Source organism: Triticum dicoccoides, chromosome 1A (genome assembly GCF_002162155.2).
Source record: "Triticum dicoccoides isolate Atlit2015 ecotype Zavitan chromosome 1A, WEW_v2.0, whole genome shotgun sequence".
NCBI lineage: Eukaryota > Viridiplantae > Streptophyta > Magnoliopsida > Poales > Poaceae > Triticum > Triticum dicoccoides.
The window spans coordinates 155,137,268-155,153,033 of record NC_041380.1 but is presented as its reverse complement, the minus strand read 5'-3'; positions in this window follow the sequence as shown (position 1 = coordinate 155,153,033).

Sequence of the window (15,766 nt, the reverse complement as noted above, 5' to 3'; positions counted from 1 at the left end):
TGTCCCAACTTAGCCCATCACAAGCTCTCACGGTCAACGAAGGATATTCCTTCTAGTGGGAAGACCCGATCAGACTCGGAATCCCGGTTACAAGACATTTCGACAATGGTAAAACAAGTCCAGCAACACTGCCCGAATGTGCCGACAAATCCCGATAGGAGCTGCACATATCTCGTTCTCAGGGCACACTCAGATGAGACATCCTACGAGTAAAACCAACCCTCAAGTTGCCCCGAGGTGGCCCCGTAGTCTACTCGGTCGGACCAACACTCAAAGGAGCACTGGCCCAGGGGGGTTTAAATAAAGATGACCCTCAGGAGCGCGACTCCAAAGGGAAAAGAAAAGGCTAGGTGGCGAATGGTAAAACCAATGTTGGGCATTGCTGAGGATTTTTATTCAAGGCGAAATGTCAAGGGGTTCCCATTATAACCCAACCGCGTAAGGAACGCAAAATCCGGGAACATAACACCGATATGACGGAAACTAGGGCGGCAAGAGTGGAACAAAACACCAGGCATAAGGCCGAGCCTTCCAGCCTTTACCAAGTATATAGATGCATTAATTAAATAAGAGGTATTGTGATATCCCAACAAGTAAACATGTTCCAACAAGGAACAACATCTCCATGTTCCAACAAGGAACAAACTTCATCTTCACCTGCAACTAACAACGCTATAAGAGGGGCTGAGCAAAGCGGTAACATAGCCAAACAACGGTTTGCTTGGACAAGGTGGGTTAGAGGCTTGGTTCAACAATATGGGAGGCATGATAAACAAGTGAAGGTATCGCAGCATAGGCATAGCAAAAGAGCGAGCAACTAGCAAGCAAAGATTGAAGTGATTTCGAGGGTATGGTCACCTTGCCTGAAATCCCGCAAGGAAGAAGAACGAGTCCATGAAGAAGACAAACAGACGTAGTCGAACGGGTCCTCACAAACGCGACGTTATCGGAACCAACCCGAAGAAGCAACACCAAAAAGAAGCACACAACATAGTAAACAACCAACACATGAACATGGTATGGTATGCGGGATGCGGTATGCGGTGCATATGCATGATCTGACACGGAATGATTGAATCTGGCATCAACTTGGAAATCCAAGAGTGCCACTGGAGAGATGATGTGATCTCGGTTGAAATCGATATAAAGATCACCGGAATCGGATGCACGGTATGGAAATGGCAAGCAAAACGAATATGGCACCGGTCTGCGATTAACAGCATGTAGCCATCTAAATGCATCAAGATGAATTGCTACAACACTCAAACATGGCAACAAGATACATGGAAGGGATCCACTCAAGATGCTTAACAAAAGATGAACACTGAGCTATGGCTAAATCACTTATTAACAGGTTCAAACAAGCATGGCAAAAGTGCAAATGATAACAGGTTTCAGTCTTAGTGAAATTAACACAAGTCTGGCATTTATCATCAGGAAGCACACTTTAGAGCATGAAAACTACATGCTACAGGAACATGTCATGGCAAATCAAGGCATGGCATGAAGCTACTCAAAGCACTTAACAAAAGTCCCTTAGTGACCATAAGCCAAAAGGGATCAGAAAGTACAATTGCAAGCATGTGAACATGGAAAATACATAAACAGATCCCAGACTTGGTGAAAAACTAGAGCATGCAAATCAGTTAGCGAGTAGGCATGTTCACGAGCTTGAAGCACTCACTACAGAGCATGGCATGAAAAACTAAGCATACACCCATCAGGAATACATATCATAGAAGCTAGACATGGCAAGAACAACAACATAGCATGCACGGATTAATAGCAACATCCTCGGCAAAATCGCTAAACAAGTCAACAATCTGCCAGGATCATAATTTAGCAAAAGTAGAGCTCGATTGACTCAAGCTAGGCTGCTCCATAAATGCAAACAAAGACATGGATGGATAGAGCACCACAATGTTAACAAATCATCCTTACTGATCATCCTCAAAAGAGGCACGGATCACTAGGAAACAACATGAACATATGGCATACCGACAAAATCAGGACAAGGACTAGGAATTCTAAGTCCCTGAAATCAGCATTACCGATTACGCTACTTTGCAAGCTTGTGCTAGTCACCACAAATATCACAAAAATACATGGTAAGCACCTCTGTAAAGATGGCATGACATATAAAAAACTCATGTAGAGCTCAAGAGCATATCATGCACACATTAATCATGGCAAAAATGACAAAAAGCTATTTGATGAAACAGATCTGACAATTATATCACATAGCCCTCTTCCAACAGCATTTCGGGCATCAAGATGAGCTCAAATGAAAATGATGCAATGAGATAAAATGATTTACTCGTCGAGGCGAACATTTTGATATGCTACACGCATGAAGCGGAGCTGCGGATGCAGAGTTACGATGCGTTGAATATGAGCATATGAATCTGGAAACTTCGGGGACTTAGTGGAATTTTACCTCCGCGAAAGTCAACGCGGGATGAGGATATCCGAGACGGAGGACGACGTTTGGATGCGGGGATGGGTGGATCTCATCCATCCTCACCCGATCCGGACGGATTTGGATCTCCGGCGAGCTGCGGCGATTCCGGCGATGGCCGACGACGTGGAAGACGGCGACGCGACGAGGAGGAGGCGGGGCCGAGCGGGGCGGAGAGGTTCGGCCCGGTGGCGGAGCTCGGCGAGGGAGCTCGTAGCGGCGCTGCGCGGAAGCCGAGGCCGGACGGCGTGGTTGCCGGCGAACGGGCGGCGAAGGCGCGGTGGCCGGCGTGAGGAGGCAGCCGCGGCGGAGGGGCGGCGAGCCGGCGCGCGGGCGCGGGGCTCTACGGGCGGCGGCGGAGGCGGTTCGGGCCCCGCGGGCCGGATTTGGGCCGCGCGGGCCCGCGGCGGCGCGTGGTGGGAATGGTGGCGGCGCGACAGTTGGCGGCGCGGGAGTGGTGGCGGCGAAGCATCCGCTAGGAGGCGGACATGTCCGGCGCGTGCGGGGGATTTTTAGGGTTAGGGTGGTTTTGGATCCGGAATTTCGGGAGGGGAGCACATATTTATAGGTAGAGGGAGCTAGGAGAGTCCAAATGAGGTGCGGTTTGCGGCCACGCGATCGTGATCGAACGCTCTAGATGAAGGAACATTTAGGTGGGTTTTGGGCCACTTTGGAAGGGTGTTGGGCTGCAACACACACGAGGCCTTTTCGGTCCTTCGGTTAACCATTGGAGTATCAAAAGAAGTCCAAATGGTACAAAACTTGACATGCGGTCTACCGGTAGTAAACCAAGGCCACATGGCAAGTCTTGGTCCAATCCGTAAACGTTTAACACCCGCACACGAAAAGAGGTAGAAAGGGACACCGGGTGACATAGGAGCGCCGGATTGCAAAACGGACAACGGGGAAAATGCTCGGATGCATGAAGCAAACATGTATGCAAAAGAAAAACACATGATGACATGATATGAGATGCATGACACGCAAGCAAAGACATGGCAATGTCGGCGAATAGCTGGAAGACACCTGGCACATCGGTCTCGGGGCGTTACAATAGTTTAACGGTTGGGCTAATCAAACGAACTCCGAATGCGATGAAACTTGACAGGCGGTCTATCTACACTATAATAAGACCAAACGCCAACTTTCAACCCAATTCGAGAACATTTACCAGCCACTTATAAAATAATAATTCGGACGTGCCGCGGGCGCGTGCGAGTGTGGTTGGGCTCCGAACGGACAACGAACGGAACTGGTGGAACCCGGACAGATGCATATTTTGAAAAATATGAGGATGCAATGCGAAAGATGACATGATGAAATGCAACACGCAAGCAAATGACAAGACAACAATAGCAAATAACTAGAAGACACCTGGCGCATCGGTCTCGGGGCGTCACAGAAGCCTTCTTGACGTCAGCGACTGAGCGGTGTGCGCCGGATTGCACTGGAATACCTTCTCTTGTATTAGGGAGGCTAGGTCTGCTTCCGGCCGCCCTCACAACATGCAGGTGTGCAATGGGCGATGGGCCCAGACCCCTACGCCTTAGGATTTAGACTGGTGTGCTGACCTCTCTGTTGTGCGTAGGTAGGGCTACGACGTGTTGATCTTCCAAGGCCGGGCATGACCCAGGAAAGTGTGTCTGGCTAGAGGGATCGAGCGTGTTGGGAAATGTGGTGCACCCACACAGGGAAGTTTATCTATTCAAATAGTTGTGTCCCTCGGTAAAAGGATGACTCGGAGTTGTACCTTGACCTTATGACAACTAGAATCAGATACTTAATAAAACACACCCTTCCAAGTGCCAGATACAACTCGGTGATCGCTCTCTCACAGGGCGACGAGGAGAGGATCGCCGGGTAGGTTTATGCTATACGATGATACTTGGTGAACTTACCATCTACTCTCTGCTACATGCTCAAAGATGGAGGCTGCCAGAAGCGTAGTCTTCGGTAGGACTAGCTTTCCCCCTCTTATTCCGGCATTCTACAGTTCAGTCCACATATACTACCCATTTCATTGATACCAATGCATATGTAGTGTAGATCCTTGCTTGCGAGTACTTTGGATGAGTACTCACGGTTGCTTTGCTCCCCATTTATCCCCTTTCTATACCTGGTTGTTGCAACCAGATGCTGGAGACCAGGAGCCAGACACCACCGACGATGACTCCTACTACACTTGAGGTGCCTACTACTACGTGATGGCCGCCAACGACGACCAGGAGTAGTTTAGGAGGATCCCAGGCAGGAGGCCTTGCCTTTTCGATCGTTTCTACTTTTGTGCTAGCCTTCTTAAGGCAATCTTGTTTAACATATGTTTGTTCTCAGATATTATTGCTTCCGTTGACTCTTGTGTATTCGAGCTTTTGTATTCGAGCCCTTGAGGCCCCTAACTCGTAATATAAAGCTTGTATTACTTTAATTTGTGTCTAGAGTTGCGTTGTGATATCTTCCCGTGAGTCCTTGATCTTGATCGTACACATTTGCGTGTATGATTAGTGTACGGTCAAATCAGGGGCGTCACACTACCGGAGATCCGGAAGCGATTGTGTCCTCGAAAAACTCGGAATCGGACCGGGTTCCCCTATCGTTGAAAGGCCGGACTCGCCCCAGACTCTAGCTCCGAACTCTCGAAGTATGCGCCAAGCAAGCGTGGCAGGAGGCCTTTGCCCTGGCTTGCCCCGCGAACTTTCGTTTCCCCGTCCAATCCTCGCTCTTAAACGAGGCTCTAGACTTAATGCGGTCCCTCGCTGTCGGTGTCAAAACCCGTGGATCTCGGGTAGGGGGTCCCAAACTGTGCGTCTAGGCCAGATGGTAACAGGAGACAAGGGACACGAAGTTTTACCCAGGTTCGGGTCCTCTTGATGGAGGTAAAACCCTACGTCCTGCTTGATTGATATTGATGATATGGGTGTTACAAGAGTAGATCTACCACGAGATCAGAGACGCTAAACCCTAGAAGCTAGCCTATGATATGATTGTATGTTGTGATTGTTGTCCTACGGACTAAAACCCTTCGGTTTATATAGACACAGGAGAGGGTTAGGGTTACACAAGGTCGGTTACAAAGGAGGAGATATCCATATACGTATTGCCTAGCTTGCCTTCCACGCCAAGTAGAGTCCCATCCGGACACGAGACGAAGTCTTCAATCTTGTATCTTCATAATCTAACAGTCCGGCCAATGGAGATAGTCCGGCTATCCGGAGACCCCCTAATCCAGGACTCCCTCAGTAGCCCTGAACCAGGCTTCAATGACGACGAGTCCGGCGTGCAGTTGTCTTCGGCATTGCAAGGCGGGTTCCTTCTCCGAATACATTACAGAAGAAGTTGAATACGAGGATAGTGTCCGACCCTGCAAAATAAGTTCCACATTCCACCATAGAGAGAATAATTTTTCCGCAGATCTAATTTGCTGGCTTGTTTTGATAGCATGACGTCATGTCATGGCCCGGTGATTATTCGAACCATTTCTCTTAACCAGCTCCACACATAACGCGAGGCGGTTTCTTGACACGTCTTGCCGAAGCGGAGATCGTGTTCCCCTAATTACGGGATTCTCATTAATGCGGTTCGTGGGTAACCCAACCATGTCTAGGACTCCTAGATTATAGGTAAGTCCTAAACGGCTACGGAGAGGACACCTATATTCACCCTCTTTATAAGGGGACAAGGTTTTCGCTTTTTCCCTCCCGTGCTCAATCAAACCCTTCCCCCGCCTTGAGTTCTAACACCCAAAGCCCAGGTCAGGTGCTCCGGATCTTCAGCCATGTTCGAATCCAGCCTTTAAGGCCGATGGACGCCCTCCTCCGTTACGGAAGAGGACATTAAGAAGTTGAGGGAGGCCAGATATCTGACGGCCGAGGTTTCGCATCGGCTGCCTGCTCGAGGGCAGGTCGTCCCTACTCCCGAACCCAACGAGAATGTTGTGTTCGTCTCCCACTTCCTCCGAGGTCTAGGCCTCACTCTGGATCCTTTCGTCAGGGGCTTGATGTTCTATTACGGGTTAGATTTCCACGATCTAGCCCCGGACTCCTTTCTCCACATCACGACATTTATTGTCATGTGTGAGGCCTTCGTCCGCGTTACCCCTCACTTTGGCCTGTGGCTCAAGACCTTTCAAGTAAAGCCGAAGATGATCGAGGGGCAACAAGCAGCGTGTGGATGTGCATAAATAGGCAAGATGGTAGGAGCTCCATGGCTGATAGGTTCCTTTCTAGAGGTGCCCGAATTATGGCAACGGAGTGGTTTTATGTCACGGCTCCCAGAAGTGCCAAGTGGGCGGCTGCCCCCGCTTTCCGCTCTGGCCCCCCACCACGTATGATGTCATGGATTAGCTGGGGTCTGAGCTGGGGTCCAGCCAAGGACATACCTATACTGCAAAGCTGCATCCGAGATCTCTTCGAGGGAGATTTCAATTTGGTTGCGGTAATACAAGTTATGCTGGTTCGCCAAGTCCAGCCTTGCAAACGCCGGCCCCTGCGCTTGTGGGAGTTCAACCCAGAGGGACCACGTGCCATTCAAAGTTTCCTCGGCCTGACACATGAGGAGATGTACAAGTCATTCTTCGGACCTCAAGTGGAATGTCCGGATATCATCGAGGACATGGGCCTGAGCAGTAACCGCGCTGCCGAACAAGTAAAAAATCCTCTAGCCGAACACACTGTCTTTTATTCGAGGTTATTTTTGAGAGTTCGCCTTTTGACCAGGACTGGCTAACGAAGGCGAAGATGATTCGGTGTTTGGCCCCCCTCCCTGAGGGTTTGGAAAATCCGGTACTGGAGAAGATACTCGAGGTCGCACCTTGCCCGGAGCCCTTGAAGGAAGATACCAAGGGGGATAATACGGGCGAACGCGGGCCCCCATCGCTACCCGCTCCGACCGAGGGAACGAGCGTTTCCACGAAGGAGGACGACCGGGGGAGGAAAAGGACTGCTTCCGAGGATCCGGAAGCCGAAGCCTCCAAACAGGAGAAGAAGTCTCCCACAGAGGGTCCGGCCTCGGGGGGTGCTTTTGCCGCACAAAGTCCGCGAGGGGATCAACCCTCCAACGAGTCGTAAGTGATCCAAAATATTTTAATAGTAATAGTATGCTATCTTTTTCCTCTGAGAAAACAACCACCACATATATCTTGCAGTTCGGGCCTCAGCCCCTCTCAAATGAGTTCATCTTTGGGGGATCTTCTTCCGGAGATGATGGAGAGCGAAACGCCTCCCCTGGACTCCTCCCCTCCAGAAGCTGGCGACCCCGAAGTGTCATCGCGGAGGGCCTATCCGGATCCGGTGAGGCCAGAAGATAGTCCCATAGGCCCCAGAAGTCCCCAGTGTCCGGCTCCCGAAGAGAGCATACGAAAGAGTCTGGCACCGCCTGGTGTGCGGTCGGACGTTCTGAGGGAGTTGGTGGGGCGAGCGGCCATCTCAGAAGAGCACCGTATGCTGATGGGTACGGTGATGGAGAGAATATCGTCCGCTGAAAGCGGATTGCATGAAGCCTTTATGAGTCTACTGACAGGCTTTGAGGTATGTGAGATAATATGTGATAGTACTGCACATGTTAGGTGTGCCCTGTGTAGATAGTAGCCCCTGAGACTCTGGTTGTCGTCGAGAACGGCGTCGAACAGAGATTGTATTCCCAGGCAATAACCAGACTGCCTCTATGTGCAGGTGGTGGAAGCTCCGGTGGCTAGCCGGCTAATGAGTTTGCCTAATTAAAACGGCAACTGGATGCGGCATACGCCGACATCGAGCTTGTTAACAAGAGGCTTGACGAGGCAAAGGGTATGTGTTATTATCCGGTGAATGCCACATAGTAAGAGCAGCATAATGCCAGTATCTTTAATATGTTGTGACTGCAGATGGGGCTGCCACCGTGGAAGCCTTGCGGGCGGAACTTGCCCGAGCCAAGGAACAAGCGAGGATTAGTAATGCGGCTACTTGGAAGGCAACTGAAGAGTTGAAAGCCGAGAAGGCTGCACATTACGAGAGCCAGGAGAAGATGGCCAAGATGGTGTAGAATTAAAAGACACTGCCGACCGTTGCCGGTTCCTTGAAAAAGAAAACCGAGCGAAGGCAACGGACCTTGAGAAGGCCGCGGCGGCGGACAAAGACACCCGTTCTGCTATGAGAGCGAAGAAGGAGGAGCTGCGGGAAGCCGGGGATATTGCGGCTGGGAAACCCTTCATGTTACGGAGGAAGTTCGGAGATCCTCGGTATGCCCCCCTGGATCGGCTGTGGAGTTCGGCAGATGCGTATATGGATTTGGCGGCGAGCGCTGCCGATGCGGCCAAGTACTTCCAAGGTCAGACAGATCGTGAAGTGGACAAGCTGTTCTGGACGCAATTCCATGTTCCAGAGCGTCCGCTTTCATTGACTGACCAGCTAGCCGAATGAGCCGAACTGAATAGGTTGTCCTGACTCGCCATGAGGTCTATTGTGGATCAGCTATGGTCGGAAAGACCAAAACCGAATAGCTATTTCAGCTTAGTGCAGCAGTTCCTTGATGCAGTGCCACACATTAATGCGATGAAGAGGTCGGCGTGCATAGAAGGTTCGCGGATGGCCCTTGCCCGTGTTAAAGCATACTGGGCAGAGATGGACGCTACCACTGTTGCGGCGCAGGGATCGGCCATAAGCCGGGTGGCTGCCGAGCACTATTTCAAGGACGTTCTCGAGGGTGCTCGTTTGATAGAGGCCCAGTGCTCGAAAAATAATATGTTTGAGTGATATGTATTTTCGTTGTAAGCACAATGCTTTTATGACTTTTTTATAGTGTTATTTTTATACTTTTGCCTGAAAGTAGTATGATGCCTCCTGTGCGGCCGTTTATGTATACCTGTGTATAACCTGAAAGATTGCAGCCGTCGGCTTCAACCCCCACGCATAAAATGCGGGGGTGTTCGCAAAAAACGCGTGTTCACACTTAACCCAACGTCTTGGTCCTATTAAGGAGGTGATAGCGTAGCGAGCGAGGCAACTGGACTATAATGCTTTAACACTTTCACTTAGCCATAGGAGTTTGACAGTGGGGCTACTAGATAGCCCCTGGTGGCTCCGCACTCTTCCGATCATGGGGTGCGTACATGCCTGGCCGGGAAATGGCCCTTCGTTAAGCCGGAGGAATTCTAACATTCCGATAGGTCACCGAGTGGTTGACCAGTCTCACGCTATATCATGACAGTCAGTTTTCGGCTTTCTCTACTGAGATGCTCGTGCGGATGAACTAGGGCACAATCGCAGTAGTTCTCCTGGTGCTACCTTAGCCGGTAAAGCGGGACATAAGGCACCAAAACACAGGAGCCGGGAAAACCCAACATTTGACCAAAGACAATGATTTGGAGCTGATGCAGATAAGGCCAAACTCGCGATGCCGAACACTCCCTAAGGTATTCGGTCTTTATGGTATAAACCGGGCCCAGATAGTGCCCTTCGTAAGAAGCCCCTTGTGTCCAGGTACGTGCATTATTCTGACATGGCCACATGCCAAGATGCCAGCATCCTTCTCGACTGTGCTGAGAATTCGGCGGATATGTATCAACAAGAGATAGTAAAAAAGGTTTACGCATGGTCTTAATCTAAAAAGAATCCTTGGAGCGGGTCCCTGCTGCATGTCTGTGCCTGTGTCTCCGTTGTGCCGTATCCTGGACGGGTGTAGCACGATGATTATCTGTAAAAGAGAGGAGCTTAGGTGAAAAAGCTGTCATGCAAAAAGATAGTTTTTAAATAAATCATGCATAATTCAAGGTGAGTAAGAATTGCCACTTGTCTGCACACGTTGAGCCCCTTGTATTTGTAATAGGGGTGTGATCATTGATCCGGTATAAATTGCATATAGCTACATCGGACTCGTCTAACCGTGTCCGAGGTCGTGACGACCTGCTAAATGCTTTACTTGGCGAGGCCGTTTTTAATGTGCGGCTGTCAAGGCAGCCTCACGCTCTTCGGCGCGCAGAAATCGCTTAATATTTCTGTTCACTATAATGATGCCACGTGGACCGGGCATATTGAGTGTGAGGGAAGCATAGTGTGGTATTGCATTAAAGCGAGCGAAAGCTTCCCGTCCGAGTAGTGCTTGATAGCCACTTTGGAACAGAGCGATGTGGAAGGTTAGATGTTTGCTACATAAGTTATCGGGGGAGCCGAATATAACTTTTAGTAGCAGGGAGCCCGTGCAAAGAGCCCCTGGGCCTGGCGTTACTCCTTTAAAGGTAATATTGCTATGGCGAATTTTTGTTGGGTCTATCCCCATTTCGCGGATTGTATCCTGGTATATCAGGTTTAGACTGCTGTCACCGTCCATCAGGACTCGTGCGAAGCGGTATCCATCAATTATTGGGTCTAATACCAGGGCAGCCCATCCTGCACGCCGGATACTTGCTGAGTAATCACGATGGTCGAAAGTGATCAGTTGAGACGACCAGTGGCAGGACTCCGCGGCGATAGGCCCTCAGGCGTATTTTTCTGGGAGTGCCATTTTGTTTCTTCCATTGATCACGTGTAACACGTTTACTGTTTTGACTTCTGGTGGAAATTTCTTTTGTTTCCCAGCGTCTCCCTTGAGAGCCTCATCCTCATCTTCGCTTGGAGTATCCTTCCCCTTGTGTACGGCGTTGAGCTTGCCGGACTGCTTGAAGACCCAACATTCTCTGTGGGTATGATTGGCTGGTTTGCCAGGGGTGCTATGGACCTTACATATTTGGTCCAGAATTTGATTTAGGCTGGATAGTTCATCTCTGGCGCCTTTAGAGTGCGGCTTCTTACCTGGCCGAGAGGTTTTGAATCCGGCGTTTACTGCCGTGCTCTTCATGCTGTCTCCTTTGTTCCGGCGTTTGTTATTGATGTTGTGCCGTGGTTTCCAGTTTTCATCTTTAACTTCAGATGTACTGGGGTCACTGGTGCTACATTGGGCTAGCCAGCTATCCTCACCTGCGTAAAAGCGGGTCATGAGGCTTGTTAATGCTGCCGTTGTTCTCGGTTTTTCTTGGCCGAGGTGTCGGGCAAGACATTCGTCACAGACGCTGTGCTTAAAAGCTACCAAGGCTTCGGTGTCCGGACAGTCGACAATTTGGTTCTTTTTAGTAAGAAATCTGTTCCAAAGCTTTCGGGCTGACTCTCCGGGCTGTTGAGTTATATGACTCAAATCATCCACGTCCTAAGGTCGGACATAAGTCCCTTGAAAGTTTGCACGAAAAGCGTCTTCGAGCTCTGCCCAGCTTCCAATGGAGTTTTCGGGGAGGCCTTTGAGCCAGTGACGGGCTAGCCCTTTGAGTTTGAGTGGTAAGTAATTGATGGCGTGGAGATCATCTCCTCGAGCCATATGGATGTGGAGGATATAGTCCTCGATCCAGACCCCAGGGTCTGTTGTTCTGTTGTGTGCCTCTATGTTTAGAGGTTTGAATCCCTATGGAAATTCATGATCCAGCACCTCATCGGTGAAACATAGGGGGTGTGCGGCACCCCTATATCTGAGTGTACCGCATTGTTCGGATGTTATATCGTATGCTGGGGCATGCTTGCGTGGTCCATAGATGGATCTGGTTGCGTTGTCCTTTTGATGCAAGCCCCCGCGTGAATCGCGTATTGTCTTGTGAGTGGCATTGTTTGCCGCTCTATGTTGGCCGTGAGGTCCTCTATCCGGCCAGGTGGCTGTTTTGATTTTTGGTTGTGAGGGGTCTGAGGCCTCCCCATCGAATTCAGGTAGCAACTTCCGCTTTGGGTAGCTCTTGGTGGGGCGATTGTCGTCATACTTCGCTGCTGTGTTGAGTACTTTACTCCATCTGATTTGGAGTGTGTCCTGCGCAGCCTTGAGCCTTTGCTTTTGCTTTTTTAGACTCCTTGCGGTGGCGACAAGCCTTTGATGGGCATTTTGCTGCTCCGGGTGCCTGTCCGGCGTTGTGTTGTCCGGACTATTATCTTTGATAGAATTGGTTTGTTCGGTTTGATTCTCCGTATTGCCATGGTCCGGCAGTGGTTCGCCCTGCTCCAACGCTGGGTCTGTGTGATCGTTATTTCTGGCGAGGCGGGATTTGGGGCGGCGCTTGCGCCGCCGCTTTGACTGCTTCTTGAGGGAACAAGCCTTCGGTGCGTCCTTCCGTTCCTCGTCGCCGTCTTCTTTTGGTGTCTCCACCATGTATACGTCATATGATGAAGTGGACGTCCAGCGCCCTATGGGCGGTGGTTCATCTTCGCCTCCCGCATCGTTGTCCATACCATCGATGTCTGCGGAGTCGAAGTAGAGCATGTCAGTTAAATCATCGACAGTGGCTACAAAGTGGGTGGTGGGTGGGCGTCGAATTTCTTCGTCGCCCGCATCCCAATCCTGTTGGCTATAATCCGGCCAGGGCTCTCCTGACAAAGAGAGAGACCTTAGTGAATTCAGAATGTCGCCGAGGGGCGAGTGCTGAAAGATATCCACGGCAGTGAATTCCATGATCGGCACCCAATCATATTCGATTGGCAGGGGCGCGGATGGTTCGGGGTCCGGAAGAGAGTCCGGCACCTTGGAGTCACGGGCTGCGCAGAGGATTATGCTGGTGTTCGGCTCGGTCGCTGCCGAAACTGCAGCCCCTGAGGCGGTGTCTAGCCACCCGTCTTCGATTGGCTCAGTTGGCTCCAGGCTAAGGGTCGGAGCTGATGCGAGTGCTGCCTCTGGGGTACCGTCCGGTGGCAGAGCTAGGTCATACCCATCGCGACAGTGCGGCGCGCCCGACTGTGGCTCGAATCCGTCGAAGATCAAGTCCCCATGGATATTGGCCATGTAATTCAAACTTCCAAATCGGACCTGATGGCCAGGGGCGTAGCTTTCAATCTGCTCCAGATGGCCAAGCGAGTTGGCCCGCAGTGCAAAGCCGCCGAATACGAAGATCTATCCAGGGAGAAAAGTCTCACCCTGGAATGCATCACTATCGATGATAGTAGGAGCCATCAAGCCTAACAGCAACGACACAGAGGAACTCTCAATGAAAGCACCAATGTCGGTGTCAAAACCGGCGGATCTCGGGTAGGGGGTCCCGAACTGTGCGTCTAGGCCGGATGGTAACATGAGACAAGGGACACGAAGTTTTACCCAGGTTCGGGCCCTCTTGATGGAGGTAAAACCCTACGTCCTGCTTGATTGATATTGATGATATGGGTGTTACAAGAGTAGATCTACCACGAGATCAGAGAGGTTAAACCCTAGAAGCTAGCGTATGGTATGATTGTATGTTGTGATTGTTGTCCTAGGGACTAAAACCCTTCGGTTTATATAGACACAGGAGAGGGTTAGGGTTACACAAGGTCGGTTACAAAGGAGGAGATATCCATATACGTATTGCTTAGCTTGCCTTCCACGCCAAGTAGAGTCCCATCCGGACACGAGACGAAGTCTTCAGTCTTGTATCTTCATAGTCTAACAGTCCGGCCAATGGAGATAGTCCGGCTATCCGGAGACCCCCTAATCCAGGACTCCCTCACTCGCCATTACAGAGGAATCACCTCCAAACTATGCCCAACCCAGATTTGGGGCTGAGAGCAGGGAATTTTATGTCCCACCCACCACCCACTTCATAGCCACCGTCGAGGACTTAACCAACATGCTGGATTACACCTCCGAAGACATCGATGGCATGGACGACGATGCCGGAGACGAACAAGGCCAAGACCCACCGTTTACCGGACGTTGGACAGCCACCTCCACATATGATGTATATATGGTGGATACACCCAAAGAGGATGACGGCGAGGCAGGAAGGATCAGGTTGAGGACAAACCTACTGAGGCACCACTAAAGTGTCGACGCTGCTCAAAATCGCGTCATGAATAAGACAGTAATACTGGCACCGGAGACAATAACACTCCAGAAAACGCCGAAGACCCCGAAGCCCCCGTCGTGCCCACATCCGAACAGGAGGATGTGAAGGAGGGCAAGTTAACCCCGACAATCCAGTCGGGAACGAGGATTCGGAAGATAGTAACTATCTACTGCTCTCCGAGGATGATGTCAGCCTCGGCAACGAAGATTTCATCGTGCCAGAGGAACCCCTCGAGCAGGGGTGCTTTAAGTGCCAACTAATTACCACTGCAAGAAGCCTAAAAAGCAGCAGCAACGGCTTCAAGCCGAAGAGGATACACTCAACGACAGATGGACCCAGGTCCTAGCTACCGAAGAATGTGGCCTCCAATGCCCAACAAAGAGTTATCCGAAGCGTCGGCTACTACCACAATTTGACGATGAGGCCTTCGAGCCAATACCGTTGACACATGACCGCACCGATGAACCAGACCGGCCACCACATGGGCGAGATAAAAGCGGCCACCTACGCCGAACACCAGACCACACCACCTCGCCGTTGGGGCTGAGAGACAACGGCTCCAGGATACACCTACGACCTACGACAGGACCTGAGCAATATAACAGGCCAAGCCAGATCAATCTATGGATCAAGGGGGCGTGCCCCAACGCGAGAAGACGACCATCAAGCCTGGCGCGATAGGCACAACCTCACCAAGGCCGTAAACCGCATACGGATGTCATCTGAACTTCGTCGTAACGTTGCCTGATACAGAGGCGCCGCACACCCCTTATGCTTTACCGACAAGGTAATGCAGCAACAGTTCCCAGAAGGGTTTAAACCCGTAAACATCGAATCATACGACGGCACGGCAGATCCCATGATATGGATTGAAGATTTCCTTCTCCATATCCACATGGCCCGCGGTGACGATCTCCATGGCATCAAATACCTCCCCTTAAAGCTGAAAGGACCAACAACGGCACTGGGAAAATAGCCTCCCAGAGAACTCTATTGGTAGCTGTGAAGATTTGGAAGATGCCTTTAGAGACAACTTCCAAGGTACCTATGTCCGGCCTCTGGACACTGATGACCTCGGTCACATAATTCAGCAACCCGGAGAGTCAGCCCGAAAGCTCTGGACCAGGTTCTTGATTAAAAAGAACCAGATTGTCGATTGTTCAGATGCCGAAGCCCTCGTGGCCTTTAAACACAGCGTCCGTGATGAGTGGCTTGCCCGACACCTTGGCCAAGAAAACCGAAGTCCATGGCAGCTCTTACCGCACTCATGACCCACTTTTGCGCGGGAGAAGATAGCTGGCTAGCTCATACAAGCAACAACACCAGCAACCCTGGCACCTCCGAAGTAAGAGATGGCAACGGTAGGCCATGACAGAACAAACACAAGTGTCGAAGCAACAATGAAGATACCAAAGACACGGAGGTCTACGTCGGATTCAGTGGCTCTAAAACCGGTCAGCGGAAGAAGCCATTCAAAGGAAACAAAGATGGTCCATCTAGTTTGGACAGCATACTCA